At 45.5% G+C, this 25,604-nt stretch overlaps 1 protein-coding gene across 2 annotated transcripts in view; it reads left to right on the top strand.

Annotated features, from left to right (window-relative positions):
* The first annotated feature begins 438 nt into the window (after positions 1 to 438).
* Positions 439 to 25,604, top strand: part of LOC137371827 (C-X-C chemokine receptor type 2-like) — a 33,358-nt gene continuing 8,192 nt past the window's right edge. Inside the window, exon 1 of one of the 2 annotated variants that reach the window (XM_068034752.1) lies at positions 439 to 511. The gene's annotated coding sequence lies outside the window, so the exon portion shown is untranslated. Of the gene's footprint in view, positions 512 to 23,936; positions 23,989 to 25,604 lie in introns of those variants that run through there. The other variant, XM_068034753.1, reaches the window with a different exon arrangement.

Genomic DNA, 25,604 nt, shown 5'->3' with positions numbered 1-25,604 from the left:
CTGTAAGGGGACCTGGACAGCCCTAGTGCAAGATGCTGAGTTAGAAACACCCATAACTAGAAGTTTAGAAGTTAAGATTGAGAAATTGTAGGAGAAGTCATTTTATGCAAGATAATCACTTATATTTCCTTCCATTTTATGTTATGTAGCTAAAAGCTTATATCGCAAATATAGCTGAGAATACAGTACAAGGCACGCCTACAAGCTGTGTGCTTTCTGGATTAATCAGATGAATTATTGACATTTAGAGTTCAAGTTATCTGGACCTAACACCAGTCTGTGAAAACATGGACATCAGTTAGAGATATACGTTTAAAACTCCTGGAACTTCTCGACAATGGGTGGTGCAAACTGAGATAAAGTTTGTCAAGATCATGTGACATACTTTCACTTGAAAGATATAAAAGAATGAATTTGGGGTGGGGAGATGAAGAAGGGAGACAACTGAAAGGTTCAGCTGGAACGTGTGTATCTTCTGTGGCACAACGACCTTTGTGATCTTGATTTGGCTGTATGTAACATTTAACTTTTAATAAACTGCAAGTGTTTGTCTCTGTGTGCACCAACTTATTTTTGACATTTAGCCAATACAGTATTATACAAATACATTTAGTTGTGTAAGTGCTGCTTTAAGGGGGTGAAGAGTGTGGAAGTGCCCAGTGTTAATTGTCAGTTGTGTTTAATTATATGCAGGTGGAATTCATTAATTAGGGGTCTACTTGAGCACATGCAAAGCATGTTACAACCGACTGTTTCTGCCAAAGTCCCCAATCAAAATATTTGATTTTGATTGCGGTCGGACCAACACACTGTTAATTTTTTTTTATTCATTCATGGGATGTAGGCATCACAGGCCAGGCCAGCATTTATTGCCCATCCCTAATTGCCCTTGAGAAGGTGGTGGTGAACTGCCTTCTTGAACCGCTGCAGTCCAATTGGGGTAGGGACACCCACAGTGCTGTTAGGAAGGGAGTTCCAGGATTTTGACCCAGCGACAGTGAAGGAACGGCGATATGGTTCCAAGTCAGGATGGTGTGTGACTTGGAAGGGAACTTGCAGGTGGTGGTGTTCCCATGTATTTGCTGCCCTTGTCCTTCTAGTTGGTAGAGGTCATGGGTTTGGAAGGTGCTGGCTAAGGAGCCTTGTAGATAGTACACACTGCTGCCACTGTGCGTCGGTGGTGGAGGAAGTGAATGTTTATGAATGGGGTGCCAATCAAGCGGGCTGCTTTGTCCTGGATGGTGTCGAGCTTCTTGAGTGTTCTTGGAGCTGCACCCATTGGGCAAGTGGAGAGTATTCCATCACACTCCTGACTTGTGCCTTGTAGATGGTGGACAGGCTTAGAGGGGTCAGGAGGTGAGTTACTCGCCTCAGGATTCCTAACCTCTGATCTGCTCTTGTAGCCACGGTATTTATATGGCTACTCCAGTTCAGTTTCTGGTCAATGGTAACCCCTAGGATGTTGATAGTAGGGGATTCAGCGATGGTAATGCCGTTGAATGTCAAGGGGAGATGGTTAGATTCCCTCTTGTTGGAGATGGTCATTGCCTGGCACTTGTGTGGCGCGAATGTTACTTGCCACTTATCAGCCCAGGCCTGGTTTTGTCCAGGTCTTCCTGCATTTCTACATGGACTGCTTCAGTATCTGAGGAGTCACGAATGGTGCTGAACATTGTGCAATCATCAGCGAACATCATCACTTCTGACCTTGTGATTGAAGGCAGGTCATTGATGAAGCAGCTGAAGATGGTTGGGCCTCGGACACTATCCTGAGGAACTCCTGCAGTGATGTCCTGGAGCTCAGATGATTGACCTCCAACAACCACAACCATCTTCCTTTGTGCTAGGTATGACTCCAGCCAGAGGAGGGTTTTTCCCCTGATTCCCATTGACTCCAATTTTGCTCGGGCTCCTTGATGTCAAGGGCAGTCACTCTCACCTCACCCCTTGAGTTCAGCTCTTTTGTCCATGTTTGAACCAAGGCTGTAATGAGATCAGGAGCTGAGTGGCCCTGGCGGAACCCAGACTGAGCGTCACTGAGCAGGTTATTGCTAAGCAAGTGCTGCTTGATGACACTGTTGATGACACCTTCCATCACTTTACTGATGATTGAGAGTAGGCTGATGGGGCGGTCATTGGCCGAGTTGGACTTGTCCTGCGTTTTGTGTACAGGACATACCTGGGCAATTTTCCACATTGCAGGGTAGATGCCAGTGTTGTAGCTATACTGGAACAGCTTGGCTAGGGGCGCAGCAAGTTCTGGAGCACAGGTCTTCAGTACTATTGCCGGAATATTGTCAGGGCCCATAGCTTTTGCAGTATCCAGTGCCTTCAGTCGTTTCTTGATATCACGCAGAGTGAATCGAATTGGCTGCAGTCTGGCATCTGTGATGCTGGGGACTTCAGGAGGAGGCCCAGATGGATCATCAACTCAGCACTTCTGGCTGAAGATTGTTGCAAATGCTTCAGCCTTATTTTTCGCACTGATGTGCTGGGCTCTCCCATCATTGAGGATGGGGATATTTGTGGAGCCATCTCCTCCAGTCAGTTGTTTAATTGTCCACCACCATTCACAGCTGGATGTGGCAGGACTGCAGAGCTTAGATCTGATCCGTTGGTTATGGGATCGCTTAGCTCTGTCTATCGCATGCTGCTTACGCAGTTTGGCATGCAGTTAGTCCTGGGTTGCAGCTTCACCAGGTTGACATCTCATTTTGAGACATGCCTGGTGCTGCTCCTGGCATGCCCTCCTGCACTCTTCATGAACCAGGGTTCGTCTCCTGGCTTGATGGTAATGGTAGAGTGGGGGATATGTCGGGCCATGAGGTTACAGATTGTGGTTGAGTACAATTCTGCTGCTTCTGATGGTCCACAGCGCCTCATGGATGCCCAGTTTTGCATTGCTGGATCTGTTTGAATTCTATCCCATTCAGCACGGTGATAGTGCCACACAACACGATGGACGGTATCCTCAATGTGAAGGCGGGACTTCGTCTGCACATGGACTGTGCGGTGGTCACTCCTACCAATACAGTCATGGACAGATGCATCTGCGGCAGGCAGATTGGTGAGAACGAGGTCAAGTATGTTTTTCCCTCGTGTTGGTTCCCCCACCAACTGCCGCAGACCCAGTCTAGCAGCTATGTCCTTTAGTGCTCGGCCAGCTCGGTCAGTAGTGGTGCTACCGAGCCACTCTTGGTGATGGACATTGAAGTCCCCCACCCAGAGTACATTTTGTGCCCTTGCCACCCTCAGTGCTTCCTTCAAGTGGTGTTCAACATGGAGGAGTACTGAGTCATCAGCTGAGGGAGGGCGGTAGGTGGTAATCAGTAGGAGGTTACCTTGCCCATGTTTGACCTGAAGCCATGAGACTTCATGGGGTCTGGAGTCGATGTTGAGGACTTGCAGGGTAACTCCCTCCTTACTGTATACCACTGTGCCGCCACCTCTGGTGGGTCTGTCCTGCCGGTGGGACAGGACATACCCGGGGATGGTGATGGCAGTATCTGGGACATTGTCTGTAAGGTATGATTCCGTAAGTATGACTATGTCAGGCTGTTGCTTGACTAGTCTGTGCGGCAGCTCTTCCAACTTTGGCACAAGCCCCCAGATGTTAGTAAGGAGGACTTTGCAGGGTCGACAGGGCTGGGTTTACCGTTGTCATTTCCGGTGCCTAGGTCGATGCCGGGTGGTCCGTCTGGTTTCATTCCCTTTTATTGACTTCGTAGCAGTTAGGTACAACTGAGTGGCTTGCTAGGCCATTTCAGAGGGCATTTAAGAGTTAACCACATTGCTGTGGGTCTGGAGTCACATGTAGGCCAGACCAGGTAAGGACAGCAGATTTCCTTCCCTAAAGGACATTAGTGAACCAGATGGGTTTTTACAACAATCGACAATGGTTTCATGGCCATCATTAGACTAGCTTTTTAATTCCAGATTTATTAATTAAATTCAAATTCCACCTTCTGCCGTGGTGGGATTCGAACCCATGTCCCCAGAGAAATACCCTGGGTGTCTGGGTTACTTGTCCAGTGACAATACCACCAAGCCACCTCCTACCCTGTCAATTCAATCCTGTCATTCCACAGATCGGCGAACATATTATTTAAAAACTTTCCAAATTAAAGAAAGACCCACCAAATTGTACCATCTATTAACCCCCCGAATGAGGCTAATCAAACCAGGGGTCTTTAAATCAGCAAATTAACTCTTTAATGAGAAGAACGAAATTCTTAAACGCTATGAACTTTTAAAAGTAGAAAATTTAGAGTCCTTGCAAATTTGCAGTCCAATGTCGTTTGAAGCCCTTGCAGAATGTTTTTCGAAGTCCAGTGAATTTCAACAATTAATGACTTGCAAACACTTTCAACAGAATCAATCTGACTTTCGAGTTTTTGAGGGATAAAAGGTTGTCACAGTCTAACTTCCCTTTCTTCAATTTAAATTACCAGAGATCTCTGTCTTTGCTTGATGTTTTAGAATTTTGAGAGATAATAATAATCGGACTAAATTCCTATTCCTTCAGTTTAGATGGTAGGGAGCTTTTTTTCCAGGTGTGCTCATCACAGCTGTGTTCTTTGTGTCTTCTGTCAGTGTGTTCAAACTGTCTTACTAACTGCCGGTTCAAACGGAGTTGTAACAAATGTATCACATCAGGTTCACTCCCAGTGGTTGTTTCCATGGTATCGAGAATGCACCCTTTGAATCACAGTCTCCAAACAGCTGTTTCTAAGGCAACGAAAATGCACCTTCCTATAACTCCTGAGGCTTCCCAGCTCTTAAAGCAATACTGATCCTTTGCAAACCTTAAAGGCAAACCGCATATTCCGGAAAAAACTGCAGGACCATGACAAGAGACACTTCCTGAAATTGAGGTGGTTGAGTTCGGAGGTATATGCTTGTAATGTTTCATAGAACATAGAACATAGAACATTACAGCGCAGTACAGGCCCTTCAGCCCTCGATGTTGCGCCGACCTGTGAAACCATCTGACCTACACTATTCCATTTTCATCCATATGTCTATCCAATGACCACTTAAATGCCCTTAAAGTTGGCGAGTCTACTACTGTTGCAGGCAGGGCGTTCCACGCCCCTACTACTCTCTGTGTAAAGAAACTACCTCTGACATCTGTCCTATATCTATCACCCCTCAACTTAAAGCTATGTCCCCTCGTGTTTGCCATCACCATCCGAGGAAAAAGGCTCTCACTATCCACCCTGTCCAACCCTCTGATTATCTTATATGTCTCTATTAAGTCACCTCTTCTCCTCCTTCTCTCTAACGAAAACAACCTCAAGTCCCTCAGCCTTTCCTCGTAAGACCTTCCCTCCATACCAGGCAACATCCTAGTAAATCTCCTCTGCACCCTTTCCAAAGCTTCCACATCCTTCCGATAATGCGGTGACCAGAACTGCACGCAATACTCCAGGTGCGGCCGCACCAGAGTTCTGTACAGCTGCAGCATGACCTCGTGGCTCCGAAACTCGATCCCCCTACTAATAAAAGCTAACACACCATATGCCTTCTTAACAGCTCTATTAACCTGGGTGGCAACTTTCAGGGATTTATGTACCTGGACACCAAGATCTCTCTGCTCATCTACACTACCAAGAATCTTCCCATTAGCCCAGTATTCTGCAATCCCTTTACTCCTTCCGAAGTGAATCACCTCACACTTTTCCGCATTAAACTCCATTTGCCATCTCTCAGCCCAGCTCTGCAGCCTATCCATGTCCCTCTGTAACCTACAACATCCTTCGGCACTATCCACAACTCCACCGACCTTCGTGTCATCCGCAAATTTACTAACCCACCCTTCTACACCCTCATCCAGGTCATTTATAAAAATGACAAACAGCAGTGGCCCCAAAACAGATCCTTGCGGTACACCACTAGTAACTAAACTCCAGGATGAGCATTTACCATCAACCACCACCCTCTGTCTTCTTTCAGCTAGCCAATTTCTGATCCAAAGCTCTAAATCACCTTCAACCCCATACTTCCGTATTTTCTGCAATAGCCTACCGTGGGGAACTTTATCAAACGCCTTACTGAAGTCCATATAGACCACATCCACAGCTTTACCCTCATCCACCTGTTTGGTCACCTTGTCAAAAAACTCAATAAGGTTTGTGAGGCAGGACCTACCCTTCACAAAACCGTGCTGACTATCTCTAATGAACTTATTCTTTTCAAGATGATTATAAATCCTATCTCTTATAACCTTTTCCAACATTTTACCCACAACCGAAGTAAGGCTCACAGGTCTATAATTACCAGGGCTGTCTCTACTCCCCTTCTTGAACACGGGGACAACATTTGCTATCCTCCAGTCTTCCGGCACTATTCCTGTCGACAATGACGACATAAAAATCAAGGACAAAGGCTCTGCAATCTCCTCCCTGGCTTCCCAGAGAATCCTAGGATAAATCCCATCTGGCCCAGGGGACTTATCTATTTTCACACTTTCCAAAATTGCTAACACCTCCTCCTTGTGAACCTCAATCCCATCTAGCCTAGTAGTCTGTATCTCAGTATTCTCCTCGATAACATTTTCTTTCTCCACTGTAAATACTGACGAAAAATATTCATTTAACTCTTCCCCTATCTCCTCCGATTCCACACACAACTTCCCACTACTATCCTTGATTGGCCCTAACCTATCTCTAGTCATTCTTTTATTCCTGATATACCTATAGAAAGCCTTAGGGTTTTCTTTGATCCTATCCACCAATGACTTCTCGTGTCCTCTCCTTGCTCTTCTTCTCTCTCCCTTTAGATCCTTCCTGGCTAGCTTGTAACTCTCAAGCGCCCTAACTGAGCCTTCACGTCTCATCCTAACATAAGCCTTCTTCTTCCTCTTGACAAGCTCTTCAACTTCTTTAGTAAACCACGGCTCCCTCGCTCGACAACTTCCTCCCTGCCTGACAGGTACATACTTATCAAGGACACGCAGTAGCTGCTCCTTGAATAAGCTCCACATTTCGATTGTGCCCATCCCCTGCAGTTTCCTTCCCCATCCTACACATCCTAAATCTTGCCTAATCGCATCATAATTTCCTTTCCCCCAGCTATAATTCTTGCCCTGCTGTATATGCCTGTCCCTGCCCATCGCTAAGGTAAACCTAACCGAATTGTGATCACTATCACCAAAGTGCTCACCAACTTCTAAATCTAACACCTGGCCGGGTTCATTACCCAGTACCAAATCCAGTGTGGCATCGCCCCTGGTTGGCCTGTCTACATACTGTGTCAGAAAACCCTCCTGCACACACTGGACAAAAACTGACCCATCTAAAGTACTCGAACTATAGTATTTCCAGTCAATATTTGGAAAGTTAAAGTCCCCCATAACCACTACCCTGTTACTCTCGCTCCTGTCAAGAATCATCTTTGCTATCCTTTCCTCTACATCTCTGGAACTATTTGGAGGTCTATAGAAAACTCCCAACAGGGTGACCTCTTCTCTCCTGTTTCTAACCTCGGCCCAGACTACCTCAGTAGACGAGTCCTCAAACGTCCTTTCTGCCGCTGTAATACTTTCCTTGATTAACAATGCCACACCCCCCCCTCTTTTACCATCTTCTCTGTTCTTAGTGAAACATCTAAATCCCGGAACCCGCAACATCCATTCCTGTCCCTGCTCTACCCATGTCTCTGAAATGGCCACAACATCGAGATCCCAGGTACCAACCCATGCTGCAAGCTCACCCACCTTATTCCGGATGCTCCTGGCGTTGAAGTGGACACATTTTAAACCAAGCTCTTGCTTGCCAGTGCCCTCTTGTGTCCTTATAACCTTATCCCTGACCTCACTACTCTCAACATCCTGCACACTGGAACTACAATTTAGGTTCCCATCCCCCTGCTGAATTAGTTTAAACCCCCCCCGAAGAGCACTAGCAAATTTCCCCCCCCAGGATATTGGTACCCCTCTGGTTCAGGTGAAGACCATTCTGTTTGTAGAGGTCCCACCTACCCCAGAAAGAGCCCCAATTATCCAGGAAACCAAAACCCTCCCTCCTACACCATCCCTGCAGCCACGTGTTCAACTCCTCTCTCTCTGTCGTTGGTGCCTATGTGTACCACGACTTGGGGCTGCTCCCCCTCCCCATTAAGGATCCCAAAAACACGATCCGAGACATCACGTACCCTGGCACCTGGGAGGCAACACACCAACCGTGAGTCTCTCTCGTTCCCACAAAACCTCCTATCTGTTCCCCTAACTATGGAGTCCCCAATGACTAATGCTCTGCTCCTCTTACCCCTTCCCTTCTGAGCAACAGGGACAGACTCTGCGCCAGAGACCTGTATCCCATTACCTACCCCTGGTAAGTCGTCTCCCCCAACAGTATCCAAAACGGTATACCTGTTGTTGTGGGAAACGGCCACAGGGGCTCCCTGCACTGCCTGCTGGTTCCCTCTCCTTCCCCTGACGGTAACCCATCTACCTTCTTCTTTTACCTGAGGTGTGACTGCCTCCCGATAACTCCTCTCAATAATCCCCTCCGCCTCCCGAATGATCCGAAGTTCCTCCAGCTCCAGTTCCCTAACGCGGTCCTCGAGGAGCTGGAGTTGGGTGCACTTCCCGCAGATGCAGTCAGCAGGGACACCCTTGGCGACCCTTACCTCCCACATTCTGCAGGAGGAACATACAACTGCCTTAACCTCCATTCCCACTATTCTAAATTCCCAAGTTTTTAACCAATCACACTCTGCAAATAAATATAATACTGAGTAAAGATTGGATCCAGTACCATCCTCCAGCAACTGGCTTTCTGAATAGACTAATTACTGTGAGCTGAAAAACTGAATGAACTTCGGTGTGGTGTGAAAAATGTATTAAAGGTAGACAGCATCTGCTGATGCACAGATTGATTGGCAAAGAATGATTGCAGAGCTAAGCACATTGTAAACAAAGTTGAAAATTTGATGTGGAGAGGGAAGGAGCTTGTAGTGTTTCATGTAAGTTTGAAGTAATTAAGCGTTTAAATGTTTTGTCTAGTGTTTTAGGGGAAAAGACATGCATTGTGAGCCCAGTGAAGAAGGCATTTTCACTCCTGAAGTGTAGTTCGGTGGATTTAATAGCCAGACTCTTGTATTGAAGTTGTTGAAGGGGCGGATTTTCAGCAGGTTGCGAAGTTAGTCACTTGTAGTCTTATTACGAGGAGGTTGGTGTTCTTTACTGGTGGACTTGAAAAGGAACAGGCTTGGAGGCCTTAAGATGTGGTCGTCTCCAGTTTTAAGGTACAGGTGTTTCGCCTTTGCTGCTGTCTTTGCAGTTGTTGTTTTCAGACTGCCCAGTCTTTTCCTGGTGCTTGGAGTAATAAGGTTCAACTGATCAATTTTCTATCGTCCACCCAGAATCTATTGAAGTTTGAAGCCATTGCTGCACAATTGGGGATGGATGGTAGCTATTGGCACCTAATTCTGATTAAACTGGTTTCACAGCTCTTTTTGTTGAGTTTCCAACTCGGAGACAGTGGGCTGAACTTTAATCGCATGCCGTGTTCCTCGATGACGCGCTTTCAACTCGGTGGCCTTCTGATACTGAAGGGCTGCTGAGAAGCCCCCGCGCTATTTCGTGCGGGGGCTCATTTAAACAATGGTGGTGGTGCGGCCACCCCCGATGACATGTCGGGGCAGCCACCACGTCCCCGGCGACGGCATCTGGCGCCACCCGGGCAGGCGCCAGCGCCATTTTTAAAGGGCTTCAAGCCCTTCAGTAACAGTTTAATATTTAAAGGTCTCGGTCTCCGGGAATTAAAAATAAAATTTTATTTCAACTCTGAATCCCGTCTCCCACCCCCCACAATGGGTAAATCATACATTAATTGCCCTCTACTGCCACAATAACATTTTATTAGTATCACAAACATCCCCCTCCTGACATTTGTTCCCTTTGACCCTCAACCCCTTCCCACCATCCCCATAGCCAATAATAAATGTTTTCCCCACCCCTCCACCCCTCCTGCTCTGAAAATTTTATTCCTGCCCCCTCCCCAACAGGTTCTTGCCTCGGAAATGCATGCGTTGTCCCAAAGGCGTGTGAAGGCTGAACGGAGGCCGTAAAATAGGCCTGCAGGTGAGTTTATTAGCATCTCATTTATATTCATTGGAATATGTAGATGAAGGGCCCGCCGTCAGGCGGCAGTTGTGGGGGGTGGGGCCGCACCGAGGTCCTCCTGCCGCTGGTAATATGCGGTGGGCCCTTCTCGACATGGTGGGTCGAGGCGGGCCTCTTCCCGCAACATTTTACCAGCCCCCGCGCTGCGACCCGCGACCTCGAGGGGCCAGTAAAATTCAGCCCAGTGAGTCTAGGAGTCCATAGCTATTGAGTTCTGGGTAGGACTACAAACAATAGGCGGTGTGAATTTCACAAATAGTTTTGTCTTGGTTTGTCCGTTCCAGGGAGGCTCTCCACCCATGGTCATTCAATTGGGAACTTTCCATCTTGAGATACTTCCAAGACTGGGCTGAAATTGTAAAAGTCACCTGACCCACAGCAGCAGGTTAATGTCCATTGTGGTTCATTTAAAAATGAAGTTCAGTTCCAGAAGATTTTATGGCTGAATACAGTCTATGTTTAAAGTTAAGCCTTTACCGGGCATGAGATAATCTAGACTAAGATATGGCAGAACAGATTGTGGGTCTGGATTCAGTATCTGGGAGTTTGAGGACAGCAAGTTTCCAAGTGGAAACGTCCATGGTAGATGTCTCCATCTCGAATCTCTCTGGCTCAGAATCATTGAGCTGGAGTGTGAGTTGGAGTCACTTTAACTGAGGGAGGGGGAGCAGTATCCAGACAGTTTGCACCAGACTTCAGTAACCCCTCATAGGGAGGTGAAGGTTCTGAATGAAATTGGTGTGACAACAGCACACAGTGCAAGGCGAACCCAGTAGAGATAGAGAATCAAAAACTGCAGAAACTGATCCTATTCAACTTGCTACCTGTGAGGATAAGGATGCAGACTGTTGGAATGACAGCCAGAACGCAGATCATGGTACTATGGAACTGGAGGATGTCCAAAGGGATGGAGAGGGGAAGTGTATTATGGTAGTTGTAGGGGACAGATAGCATCCTTTGTAAGTAGGAATGATGGCCCCACATGGTATGTTGCCTGCCTGGTGCCAGTGTGAGGGACATCTCAAACTGGCTGAAAGGACATTGGAGAGGGAAGGGGAAGGATTCAGTTGTTGTGATCCATATTGGGAATAACAATATAGGGAAAAGTAGATAAGACGTCCTGTTTGGAGAGTGCTAGAACTAGGAGCTAAGTTAAAGAACAGGACCTCAAGGTTATAATCTCTGGATTATTATCCAAGTTTTGTGCAAATTGGTATAGGGATAAACAGATTCGTGAGATGAACATGTGGGTGAAGGGATGGTGGGGGAAAGAGCGGTTTAAGGTTGGAATCACTTCAATGATAAAAGAGGATATTACGAAAGGTAAGCAGGCAGTAGAGACTCTATGGGTAGTGTTATGATCCCGTTAGAGACCAGAAACCTTTTTAAAAGAAATTCAAACTCACAGTTATTACTGAAAGAATTCTGCCACAGGATTTCACGTTTTAAATAAAAAGATTTTACTTTACAAGAATTAAACAAAGTAAACACGAATAACAACACTACAATTTGAAATCACTTATTCTTTAAATTTAAAATCTTAACAGAACATGAAGACGTAAACATTAATCCCTAAATCTCAACAGAACACCCCCGTTTGACTTTTGCTTTCAACCCAAGAGTCCCCCTATACTTTACAGGACCTTGGTGGTTCATTTATTTCTCTTAGGACCAATCAGCAAACTCAGGTACATTATTTTCTGCCTCTTCATCGAAGTCATTAACATAGATTGTAAATAGCTGAGGCCCCAGCATTGATCGTTGCGGCACTCCGTTAGTTTCAGTGTGCCAACGTAAAAATGCCCCATTTATGCCTGCTGTTTACTTCCTGTCCATGAATCAATCCTCTATCAATGCTAATATATTACCCTCAACTCCATGAGCCTTTATCTTGCTCATTATCCTATTGTGTGGCTCCTTCCAAAAATGCCTTTTGGAAATCTAGGTATACTCCATCGATTGGTTCTACAGCCATGGATGACTAGAGAGGCAAGAGATAGAACATAAAACTAAAAGAAAAGGCACACAAAAATTCAAAAAAGTAGAACAGATCCTTGCAAATGGGAAAGATGCAATGAACAGCAAAGGATAGTAACAGCTACAAAAAGGGAGTATGAAACGAAACTTGTAAGGGATATAAAAATGAACACAAAAATGTTTATAATTAGTTTAGGAAAAAGAGGGTGGTCCGAGGCAATGTGGGCCCCTTGAAAACTGATAACAACAATATTGTCAATAGAAATAAGGAAAAGATGAACATGAAAATGTCAAGTTACCTACATTGGTAGGAAAAACAGAAATGCAGAGTATTTCTTAAATGGTGAGAGATTGGAAAGTGTTGATGTCCAAAGGAACCAGGATGTCCTTGTTCATGAGTCACAGAAAGCTAATATCCAGGTGCAGCAAGCAATTAGGAAGGCAAATGGTATGTTGGCCTTTATTGCAAGAGGATTTGAGTACAGGGGTAAAGAAATCTTGGGAGTAAAGAAGTGGAGGGAGAAAAAAGGAATGTAGTGGTAGTAGGGGACAGTATAGTGAGGGGGATTGACACTGTTCTCTGCAACAAAGATACTGAGGGATAGGATCTATTCCCATTTGGAAGAAAATGGGCTTATCAGTGATAGGTAACATGGTTTTGTGCAGGGAAGGTCATGTCTTACCAACTTAATAGAATTCTTTGAGGAAGTGACAAAGTTGATTGATGAGGGAAGGGCTGTAGATGTCATATACATGGACTTAGTAAGGCATTTGATAAGGTTCCCCATGGTAGGCTGATGGAGAAAGTGAAGTCGCATGGGATCCAGGGTGTACTAGCTAGATGGATAAAGAACTGGCTGGGCAACAGGAGACAGAGAGTAGCAGTGGAAGGGAGTTTCACAAAATGGAGACGTGTGGCCAGTGGTGTTCCACAGGGATCCGTGCTGGGACCACTGTTGTTTGTGATATACATAAATGATTTGGAGGAAAGGACAGGTGGTCTGATTAGCAAGTTTGCAGATGACACTAAGATTGGTGGAGTAGCAGATAGTGAAGGGGACTGTCAGAGAATACAGCAGAATATAGATAGATTGGAGAGTTGGGCAGAGAAATGGCAGATGGAGTTCAATCAGGGAAAATGCGAGGTGATGCATTTTGGAAGATCCAATTCAAGAGTGAACTATACAGTAAATGGAAAAGTCCTGGGGAAAATTGATGTACAGAGAGATTTGGGTGTTCAGGTCCATTGTTCCCTGAAGGTGGCAACGCAGGTAAATAGAGTGGTCAAGAAGGCATACGGCATGCTTTCCTTCATCGGACGGGGCATTGAGTACAAGAGTTGGCAGGTCATGTTACAGTTGTATAGGACTTTGGTTCGGCCACATTTGGAATACTGCGTGCAGTTCTGGTCGCCACATTACCAAAAGGATGTGGATGCTTTGGAGAGGGTGCAGAGGAGGTTCACCAGGATGTTGCCTGGTATGGAGGGCGCCAGCTATGAACAGAGGTTGAGTAGATTAGGATTATTTTCATTAGAAAGGCGGAGGTTGAGGGGGGACCTGATTGAGGTGTACAAAATCATGAGAGGTATCGACAGGGTGGATAGCAAGAAGCTTTTCCCAGAGTGGGGGATTCAAATACTAGGGGTCACGAGTTCAAAGTGAGAGGGGAAAAGTTTAGGGGGGATATGCGTGGAAAGTTCTTTACGCAGAGGGTGGTGGGTGCCTGGAACGCGTTGCCAGCGGAGGTGGTAGATGCGAACACGATAGCGTCTTTTAAGATGTATCTAGACAGATACATGAATGGGCAGGAAGCAAAGAGATACAGACCCTTAGAAAATAGGCGACATGTTTAGGTAGAGGATCTGGATCGGCGCAGGCTTGGAGGGCCGAAGGGCCTGTTCCTGTGCTGTAATTTTCTTTGTTCTTTGTTCTTTGAGTGAGAGTCCAGACGGCTGTGTTGCCTGCCCGGTGCCAGGGTTCAGGACATCTGCTCAGGGCTGGAGAGGAACTTACAGTGGGAGGGGGAAGATCCAGTCATCGTGGTCCATGTAGGTACCAATGACATAGGCAGGACCAGGAAAGAGGTTCTGCACAGTCAGTATGAGGAACTAGGCACCAAATTAAGAAATAGAACCTCAAAGGTAATAATCTTTGGATTATTACCTGAGCCACATGCAAATTGGCATAGGGCAAGTAAAATTCGAGAAATGAATGTGTGGCTCAAAGACTAGTGTGATAGAAGTGGGTTCTGGTTTGTGGGGCACCAGCACCAGTACTGGGGAAAGTGGTGGCTGTACAGTTGGGACGGTCTACGCATGGAAGCAGAGCTAGCTGAAGAGAACTGGCAAATCAGGTTAAGGGATAGGTCAATAGAGATGGGGCTGGTGTGCTAGTGAGCTGCATATCTAGGGAAGTAGAGAGGGTTTTAAACTGAATAGTGGGGGCAAGGGATCAAATTTGGGAAGATATGGTAAATCAAGGAGTAGAGACAAGGCAAGAGAGTAATGTATTAATACGGGCCATGATGGACTGTGACAGGAAGGGACAGAGCATACAAATCTAAGAGTAAATCAACAGATAAAGCTAGAGGTTACAAAAATAATAAAAGGACACAACTAAAGGCTCGATATCTGAATGTATGTTGCATTCGAAATAAAACAGATGAACTGAGAGTGCAAATAGAAATAAATAAGTACGATCTAATATCCATTAAAGAGACATGGTTGCAGGATGACATAGATTGGGACGTGAATATTGAAGGGTACATGGCATTTAGGAAGGACAGGAAGCTAGGAAAAGGTGGAGGGGTAGCTCTGTTAATTAATGATGGTATTAATGCAATAGAGAGGGATGGCCTAAGTTCAGGAAACCAGGATGTAGAAGCAGTTTGGGTCGAGATGAGAAATCAGAAAGGCAAGAAGTCACCTGTGGGACTGGTGTACAGGCCACCTAACAGTAACCACACTGTAGGATGGGGTATAAAGGAAGAAATAATGGTAGCTTGTCAGAAAAGTACAGCAATAATTATGGGAGATTTTAACCTACATATAGACTGGAAAAATCAGATGGGCAGAGGTAGCCTCGATGAGGAGTACATAGAATGTTTTCAGGATAATTTCTTGGAATAATACATTTTGGAGCCAACCAGAGAGCAGGCCATACTAGATCTAGTATTGTGCGATGAGATAGGATTAATGACCTCATAGTTAAGGCACCCCTAGGTAGCAGCAATCATAATATGATTGAATTTTACATTCAATTTGAGGGAGGGAAGAGTGGGTCCAAGACTAGTATTTTAAACTTAAATAAGGGCAATTATGAGGGCATGAAAGCAGAGCTAGCTAAAGTGAACTGACAAATCAGATTAAGGGATAGGTCAATAGAGATGCAGTGGCAGACATTTAAGGGGAAATTTCAGAATACACGGAATAGATACATTTCAATGAGAAAGAAAAATTCCAAGGGTGGGACCTGCCATCCGTGGTTAAATAAAACAATTAAAGATAGTATCAAACTTAAAGAAAAAGCATATAATTGAGCAAAGATGGGAGACAGGTCAGAAGATTGGACAGAATATAAAAAACAGCAAAGAATGACTAAAAGATTGATAAGGAAGGTAAAATTAGAGTATCAGAGAAAGCTAGCTAGAAATATAAAAACAGATAGTAAGAGTTTCTATAGATATTTAAAAAAGAAAAGAGTTAACAAAGTGAATGTTCGTCCTATAGAAAGTGAATCTGGGGAATTAATAATGGATAATAAGGAGATGGCAGATGAATTGAACAGATATTTTACATTGGTCTTCACTATTGAGGATACATCCCAGTATTAGCTGTAAGTCAGGAAATGGAAGGGAGGGAGGAACTCAAGAAAGTTGAAATCACCAGGGAACTCTTGCGCCTTCGGAACTCTGTTCGGAGTTCCGAGGTGAGTCACTAGTCGGGAGGGGGCAGGAGAGAAATTATCAGGGTAGGAGTGGGAGAGAGTGGGGAAAACACTTTTTATTGGTTGTGGGGTAATGGGACGGGGATGAAGGGCAAATGTTATGAGATTGAGGGGGAAAGTTCGGTTTGGGAACACATTTCATTTTGTTGATAGTGCGCCAAGAACAAACATTGGCTGGAGGGGTGGGGAGGGGTGGGGAGGGGTGGGGAGAGACGGGTGGGAAATGGCCTCCAGCAATTATTAAATTTTTTGCAAACAATGCACAACAATAGCACTGGGGCAGCACAGTGGTGCAGTGGTTAGCACCGCAGCCTCACAGCTCCAGCGACCCAGGTTCAATTCTGGGTACTGCCTGTGTGGAGTTTGCAAGTTCTCCCTGTGTCTGCGTGGGTTTTCTCCGGGTGCTCCGGTTTCCTCCCACAGCCAAAAGACTTGCAGGTTGGTAGGTAAATTGGCCATTATAAATTGCCCCTAGTATAGGTAGGTGGTAGGGAAATATAGGGACAGGTGGGGATGTGGTTGGGATGTGGGATTAGTGTAGGATTAGTATAAATGGGTGGTTGATGGTTGGCACAGACTCGGTGGGCCGAAGGGCCTGTTTCAGTGCTCTATCTCTAAAACTAAAAAACTAAAAAATAATACTTTAAAAATGAAATCTCTTCTAAGGGCTTGAAGCCCTTTAAAAATGGCGCTGGCACCTGCACGGTGGTGCTGGACACCGCTGCCAGGGTGAAGAGGCCACCCTCTCCATGTCAGCGGGGGCAGCTGCTCGGCCCCTTCCACTTCAATGAATTTCCACGCAAAATATCACGGGGGATCAGCGGTGGCGCATACACGCCTAAAGGCCGCCGACTTCATTGTGCTTCACCGCGATTTGCAGAACGCGAATAAAATTCAGCCCACTGTCTCAGGATAAGAGGGAGGCCATTTCGGACTGAGATGAGGAGGAATTTCTTCACTCAGAGGGTGGTGAATCTATGGAATTGTCTAACCCAGAGGGCTGTGGAGGCTCAGTCATTGCGTATACTCAAGGCAGAGATCGGTGGATGTTCAGATCTTAAAGTTATCAAGGGATGTGGGGATAGTGTGGGAAAAATGGCGTTGAGGTAGAAGATTAGCCATGATCTAGAATGGCGGAACAGGCTTGAGGGGCCGAATGGCCTATTCCTGCTCCTATTTCCTAGTTCCTATGTTGAATAATTACTTTGTGTCAGTATTTAAAGTAGAATCACAGAATAGTTTATTTATTTAGAGATACAGCACTGAAACAGGCTCTTCAGCCCACAGAGTCTGTGCCGACCAACAACCACCCATTTATACTAATCCTACATTAACCCCATATTTTCTACCACTTCCCCACCATTCACCTGCCACCAACCTACACTAGGGGCAATTTACAATGGTCAATTTACCTATCAACCTGCAAGTCTTTGGCTGTGGGAGGAAACCGGAGCACCCGGCAGAAACCCGCGCAGACACAGGGAGAACTTGCAAACTCCGCACGGGCAGTACCCAGAACTGAACCCGGGTCCCTGGAGCTGTGAGGCTGCGGTGCTAACCACTGCGCCACTGTACCGCAGCACAGAAGGAGGCCATTCAGCCTGTCTTGTCTGTGCCAGCTCTTTGCAAGAGCAACTCACCCAGTCCCTCACCACTGCTTTTTCCCCGTAGCCCTGCAAATTTATCAAAAGCCTTACTGACGTCCATGTAGATACATCAACAGCTTCACCTTCATCTACACATCTAGTCATCTCCTCAAAAAATCAATCAAATTTGTTATACACGATCTCCCCCTGACAAAGCTATGCTGATTACCCTCGATTAATCCCTGCCTCTCCAATTGGAGATTAATCCTGTCCTACATTACTTAGCGGGCCTGTAGACCACTCCCACTAGTGACTTCTTTCCCATACTATTCCTCATCTCCACCCAAACCAATTCTCCGTCCTGATCTCCCGAACCAAGGCCATCTCTAACTATTGCACCAATGCCATCCTTGATTAACAGTGCTACCCCTCCACCTTTACCTAGCTTCCTATTCTTCTTGAATGTCATATACCCCTCAGCATTCAGGACACAATCCTTGTCATCCTGCATCCATGTCTCCGTAATGGCTATCAGATCATATTTATTTACTTCAACGTGCGCGATCAGTTCATCTAGTTTGTTATGAATGCTACAGGCATTCAGAAACAGAGGCAATAGTTTTGTCTTTTTGTTCACTTTGTAACATCTAGTCTTGATTGTTGGTGTGTTGTTAGGTTTTTTCTCTCTGTCCCTTCCTGCCATTCTCTGACCTTCATTTCCCTTATAACTATTCTGCTCTCCTGCCTTGACTCTACCCTTTGATTTGTTGCGTCTACCCAAGCTTGATCCCTCTCCCCCTTTAAAAAAACATGGAACATAGAACAGTATAGCACAGTACAGGCCCTTCGGCCCACGATGTTGTGCCGAACATTTAACCTACTCTAAGATCTAAGTAACTACCTACCCTTCATTCTACTATAATCCATGTACCTATCCAAGAGTCGCTTAAATGCCCCTAATGTATCTGCTTCTACTACCACCGCTGGCAGTGCATTCCATGCACCCACCACTCTCTGTGTAAAGAACCTACCTCTGACATCTCCCTGAAACCTTCCTCCAATCACCCTAAAATTATGCCCCCTGGTGATAGCCCTTTCCACCCTGGGAAAAAGTCTGACTATCCACTCTATCTATGCCTCTCATCATCTTGTACACCTCTATCAAGTCACCTCTCATCCTTCTCCACTCCAATGAGAAAAGCCCTAGCTCCCTCAAATCTTTCTTCGTAGGACATGCCCTCCAGTCCAGGCAGCATCTTGGTAAATCTCCTCTGCACCCTCTCTAAAGCTTCCACATCCTTCCGATAATGAGGGGACCAGAACTGAACACAATATTCCAAGTGTGGTCTAACCAGGGCCTTATAGAGCTGCAGCATAACCTCGCGGCTCTTAAACTCAATCCCCCTGTTAATGAAAGCCAACACACCATACGCCTTCTTAACAACCCTATCAACTTGGGTGTCAACTTTGAGTGATCTATGGACATGGACCCCAAGATCCCTCTGTTCCTCCACACTACCAAGAATCCTGTCTTTAAGCCTATATTCCCCATTCAAATTCGACCTTCTAAAATGAATCACTTCACACTTTTCCAGGTTGAACTCCATCTGCCACTTCTCAGCCCAGCTCTGCATCCTGTCAATGTCCCGTTGCAACCTAGAACAGCCTTCCACACTATCCACAACTCCAGCAACCTTCGTGTCATCGGCAAACTTGCGAACCCAGCCTTCCACTTCCTCATCCAAGTCATTTATAAAAATCACAAAGAGCAGAGGTCCCAGAACAGATCCTTGTGGAACACCACTGGTCACCGAGCTCCAGGCTGAATACTTTCCATCTACTACCACCCTCTGACTTCTATGGGCCAGCCAATTTTGTATCCAGACAGCCAACTTTCCCTGTATCCCATGCCTCCTCACTTTCTGAATGAGTCTACCATGGGGAACCTTATCAAACGCCTTGCTAAAATCCATATACACCACATCCACTGCTCTTCCTTCATCAATGTGTTTTGTCACATCTTCAAAGAATTCAATAAGGCTTGTGAGGCATGACCTGCCCCTCACAAAGCCATGCTGACTGTCTCTAATCAAACTATGCTTTTCCAAATAATCATAAATCCTGTCTCTCAGAATCCTCTCCAATAATTTGCCCACTCCCGACGTAAGACTGACTGGTCTATAATTCCCAGGGTTATCCCTATTCCCTTTCTTGAACAAGGGAACAACATTTGCCACCCTCCAATCATCCGGTACTACTCCAGTGGACAGTGAAGATGCAAAGATCATCGCCAAAGGCGCGGCAATCTCTTCCCTCGCTTCCTGTAATATCCTTAGGTATATCCCGTCTGGCCCCGGGGACTTATCTATCCTCATATCATTCAAAATTTCCAGCACATCCTCCCTCTTAACCTCAACCTGTTCAAGTATATCAGCCTGTTCCACGCTGTCCTCACAAACGACCAGGTTCCTCTCACTAGTGAATACTGAAGCAAAGTATTCATTTAGGACCTCCCCTACCTCCTCCGACTCCAGGCACAAGTTCCCTCCACTATCCCTGATTGGCCCTACCATCACTCTGGCCATCCTCTTGTTCCTCACATAAGTGTAGAACGTCTTGGGATTTTCCTTAATCCTACCCGCCAAGACTTTTTCATGTCCCCTTCCAGCTCTCCTAAGTCCATTCTTCAGTTCCTTCCTGGCTACCTTGTAACCCTCTAAAGCCCTGTCTGATCCTTGTTTCCTCAACCTTAAGTAAGCTTCCTTCTTCCTCTTGACTAGCTGTTCCACATCTCCCTTTGTTTAGTTTAAAGCCTTCTCTATTTCCCTAGTTATTCAGTTTGCCAGATCACTGGTCCCAGCACGGTTCAGGTGCAGACAGTCCCAACAGTACAGCCCCCACTTTTTCCAGTACTGGGGCCAGTGCCCCATGAACCGAAACCCAATTCTCCCACACCATCTTTGAGCCATGTATTCATTTCAATAATCTTATGTGCCTGCTGCCAATTTTTCGATATTAATTTCATGGGATGTGGGTATTGCTGGCCAGGTCAGCATTTATTGCCCATTCCTAATTGCCCCTGAAAAGGTGGTGGTGAGCTGCCTTCTTGAACCGCTGCAGTCCATGTAGGTTAGGTACACCCACAGTGCTGTTAGGAAGGGAGTTCCAGGATTTTGACACAGCGACAGTGAAGGAATGGCGATATAGTTCCAAGTCAGGATGGTGTGTAGCTTGGAGGGGAACTTGCAGGTGGTGGTGTTCCCATGTATTTGTTGCCCTTGTCCTTCTAGTTGGTAGAGGTTGCGGATTTGGAAGGTGCTGTCTAAGGAGCCTTGGTGCATTGCTGCAGTGCATCTTGTCGATGGTACACACTGCTACCACTGTGCGTCGGTGGTGGAGGGAGTGAATGTTTGTAGATGGGGTGCCAATCAAGCGGCCTGCTTTGTCCTGGATGGTGTCGAGCTTCTTGAGTGTTGTTGGAGCTGCACCCATCCAAGCAAGTGGAGAGTATTCCATCACACTCCTGACTTGTGCCTCGTAGATGGTGGACAGGCTTTGGGGAGTCAGGAGGTGAGTTACTTGCTGCAAGATTCCTAGCCTCTGACCTGCTCTTGTAGCCATGGTATTGATATGGCTACTCCAGTTCAGTTTCTGGTCAATGGTAACCCCCAGGATGTTGATAGTCAGAGATTCAGTGATGGTAATGCCATTGAATGTCAAGGGGAGATGGTTAGATTCTCTCTTGTTGAAGATGGTCATTGCCTGGTACTTGTGTGGTGCAAATCTTACTTGCCACTTATCAGCCCAAGCCTGGATATTGTCCATTTCTTGCTGTATTTCTACATGGACTGCTTCAGTATCTGAGGAGTTGCAAATGGTGCTGAACATTGTGCAATCATCAGTGAACATCCCCACTTCTGACCTTATGATGGAGGGAAGGTCATTGATGAAGCAGCTGAAGATGGTTGGGCCTCGGACACAACCCTGAGGGACTCCTGCAGTGATGTCCTGGAGTTCAGATGATTGACCTCCAACAACCACAACCATCTTCCTTTGCATTAAGTATGAGTCCAATGAGTGGAGAATTTTCCTCCTGATTTCCATTGACTCCAGTTTTGCTCGGGCTCCTTGATGCCATACTCGGTCAAATGCTGCCTTGATATTAAGGGCAGTCACTCTCACCTCACCTCTTGAGTTCGCACATTTGTCCATGTTTGAACCAAGACTGTAATGAGGTCTGGAGCTGAGTGGCCCTTGCAGAACCCAAACTGAGCATCAGTGAGCAGGTTATTGCTAAGTGAGTGCCACTTGGTAGCACAGTTGATGACAGTTTCCATCACTTTACTGATGATTGAGAGTGGACTGATGGGGTGGTAATTGGCTGGGTTGGATTCACCCTGTTTTTTGTGTACAGGACATACCTGGGCAAGTTTCCACATTGCCAAGGTTGTAGCTGTACTGGAACAGCTTGGCTTGGGGCGTGGCCAATTCTGGAGCACAGGTCTTCAGTACTATTGCCGGAATGTTGTCAGGGCCCATAGCCTTTGCAGTATCGTGTGCCTTGATATCATGTGGAATCGAATTGGCCGAAGACTGGCATCTGTGATGTTGGGAACTTCAGGAGGAGGCTGAGATGGATCATCCACTTGACACTTCTGGCTGGAGATTGTTGCAAATGCTTCAGCTTTGTCTTCAGCTGAAGACCGGCATCTGTGATGCTGCAGACCTCCTTTTTGGGTTTGTGGGTGTGACTTGGGAAGGGTTTCCCTTGGGTTAAGGGCTTGTGTACAAGCAAAAAATTCATCAGCCTGCACTGCAGCCTGTCTGGCTCTAGGAACCTTTTGTTCCTCTCTGTGGGATTTAATGGAAAGGGGGAAACGAGCTTTTGAACTCTTTGAGAAGGATCACCAGTCTGAGGTTTTCATGTGTAGGCTGTATCATGAGTGCCTGTCGCCACTAGTAAACTGCTTAACTCTTTCAAACTTGAGGTAAGTTTGTTCAGGCTGCTTTCAGAAGGTCCGGAAAATGGTTGGTCACAAGTTTTAGGATTTCGGGTTTCCTAACCTTTGGATGGATAGTAATCTACATCCCTCAACTCTGCAATGGATAGGGCATTTAACCTGTCCCAAGTTATTTCACTCTGGCTTAAGAAGGTATTTGTCTCAAATGTGGATACGTTAGTACTCTAGCTAAGAAAACCACCAGAAAACCTAAACTGAAGCTTTTAAATTTTTGCTCAGGATCAATTTGGTTTCCCACTTCCAATTTCTCATTTGTCGTTGGGTTGCGACCATGAACTCGAGTCCCCAAATTTATGTTACGATCAAGTGAGGAGGGGTCACAAGGCTCCCCTCTTGTCCTTCCTGTTATTTGACAGCAACAGGGTTTATTCTTTTTTAAACAGTAGAAGTGCTTACCGCTTCAATGATTGTTTTACCTTTTACCTTTGTTGTGATCGTAAAAGAACCAATCGGACAGGTTTTCTTGAGTTTAAACAAGAAAGGGGTGAGTTTATTATACTTAAAAGTTTAAACCTGATCTGAATAAAAATAATAAAATTATGTTACATTTTCATGCACAGACACGAGAATCACACACTCACAAATAGATTACAGAGTGATGCGGAATAGATTGATGTTGGATTAGAGTCCGGAAGAAATAAAAATAATATTCTGTGGTGACTGGTGACTACAGTGGTCTTCCAGTTGAATTCTTGGTCCTGAAGTTTAGCGTTGATAGTTGTTCTTGGAGACAGTTGAGCAGAGGGCTTCCTTCATGGTGTCTTTGACTTGGATCTAGCAACCAGCAGCTCGCACACCCCACTCGGCCTTCTGGATAGTGAGAGAGAGACAGCGACAGCCTGTCTGGCCTCTGCAGAAATAGAGTCTCTGGCTTGTCTGCTTGTCCAAGGTGTTACGACCAGGTGAGAAAAGTGTCTAGGGTCTTTTACTGTCTTCACCTGGTCTTATTGTAACAAAGTTTAATTTAAACACACTGTGTTTTGAGCTCCCCTCTTGGTGAATCCTTGTTCACCACTTTCCAATTATAAGGCAAAGAAATCAGCACACCAAGCTTTCTCAGGTTTAAAGAAGAAAAGTGAACTTTATTAAAAATTAAAGTCTAATTCGGTTAACGCCTACGGATACACGACATGCCCATGCTAGCATGCACACACGATATACACATGCAAATAGGGACAGAAAAGTGCAGAAGAAAAAGAGAGGTTTGAGGCAGATTCTGACTGGTTTCTTGTTTGTGTTTATGTGTTTCCAGCTCGCCAGAGAGTCTTTGATTGTAGACAGCGTTTACTTTTCATCGGGGCCCAGTATTCTTCTTAAACCTTGTTCACGTAGGAGACTTTTCTCTCTTTGAGTTTACATGTCTTCAATGGTTTCCGAAGCTGGTGAGAACGAGATGCGAGCAGACAGGAGAGAGGTCCTTTCCAGTCCAGGAAGGAACAGTTTTCTGAGTTTCTTTCTCTCAGCAAGTTTAAATTCAAAAAACTCCAACAGTCAGTTACTCATGTGACTAAAACTGGTCTGATCACTTCTTCTGTGTATTGGGGAAGCAAGGACTGGGTCCCTTGTTCCAACACTGTCTGCTAGCATGCACATGTTTTTCCAGCCAGGGGCTTGGCAATTCTTTGTGATAGACCCTCTTCTTCCCAGCCACTTTTAATGCTCATATATATATATATATGGTCAAGAAAACATGCTACACCACATAAACATTTTAATTCATCAGTTGGAAACTTAAATTAAACTTTAAGAAAAAGGAAAGCTGGAATATTACAGACAACTTTTACAAAGACTTTGCCACAGCTAAAAATGGCCACCATCATTTGCATTTGAAAACCTTGCACATTCCAAGGCATAAAAGTGAAGGCATGTCTGATTATTGCTGTACCCAAAGCAATGGCTTGCTTTATTGATTGAACTACCTGAGATTGCTTTCATTAGCAAGACATTCAAAGCCATCCTGGGGCATTAAAATTGAAAGGGCGAACCCCTTCAGGGGTGAACATTGACACCATGAGACTTGAGAGATTGAAATTCCTAAACTTGAACCTCATGAGAAGGTGCCAGAGAATATATAATTAAAACAGAAAAAATATATCTATTTTAGTTTAGTTTAATTTTATTTTTTAACCACTCTGATAATTGATTTTCATGTGTTTGCTTTTGGACAGAGCTGTTCATTATTCTGGCATTAACACTCTCTCTCGACTAATGCTTTATCTTTTACTACAACTATTAGCATTCCCTTTGCATTTTATTCTGTAGCAGTTCTGTCATCTAATCTCTCCTGCCCTCCACCCTATCACACAACTTACTTTTTGTTTTACTTCCCCACTCCCCTCTTCCACTTGCTTTAAACCGATGACTTTACCAATTCTGATGAAAGGTCACAGACCTGAAATGCTAACTCTCCTTCTCACTTCATGGATGCTGCCAGACCTGCTGAGTATTTCAAAGAACAAAGAACAAAGAAAATTACAGCACAGGAACAGGCCCTTCGGCCCTCCAAGCCTGCGCCGATCCAGATCCTCTATCTAAACATGTCGCCTATTTTCTAAGGGTCTGTATCTCTTTGCTTCCTGCCCATTCATGTATCTGTCTAGATACATCTTAAAAGACGCTATCGTGCCCGCATCTGCCACCTCCGCTGGCAACGCGTTCCAGGCACCCACCACCCTCTGCGTAAAGAACTTTCCACGCATATCCCCCCTAAACTTTTCCCCTCTCACTTTGAACTCGTGACCCCTAGTAATTGAATCCCCCACTCTGGGAAAAAGCTTCTTGCTATCCACCCTGTCTATACCTCTCATGATTTTGTACACCTCAATCAGGTCCCCCCTCAACCTCCGCCTTTCTAATGAAAATAATCCTAATTTACTCAACCTCTCTTCATAGCTAGCGCCCTCCATACCAGGCAACATCCTGGTGAACCTCCTCTGCACCCTCT

This window comes from Heterodontus francisci, chromosome 7 (assembly GCF_036365525.1).
Source record: "Heterodontus francisci isolate sHetFra1 chromosome 7, sHetFra1.hap1, whole genome shotgun sequence".
NCBI classification, from domain to species: Eukaryota; Metazoa; Chordata; class Chondrichthyes; order Heterodontiformes; family Heterodontidae; genus Heterodontus; species Heterodontus francisci.
Note: the sequence above shows the minus strand (reverse complement) of the source record. Positions and strands in the feature narration are given on the sequence as shown.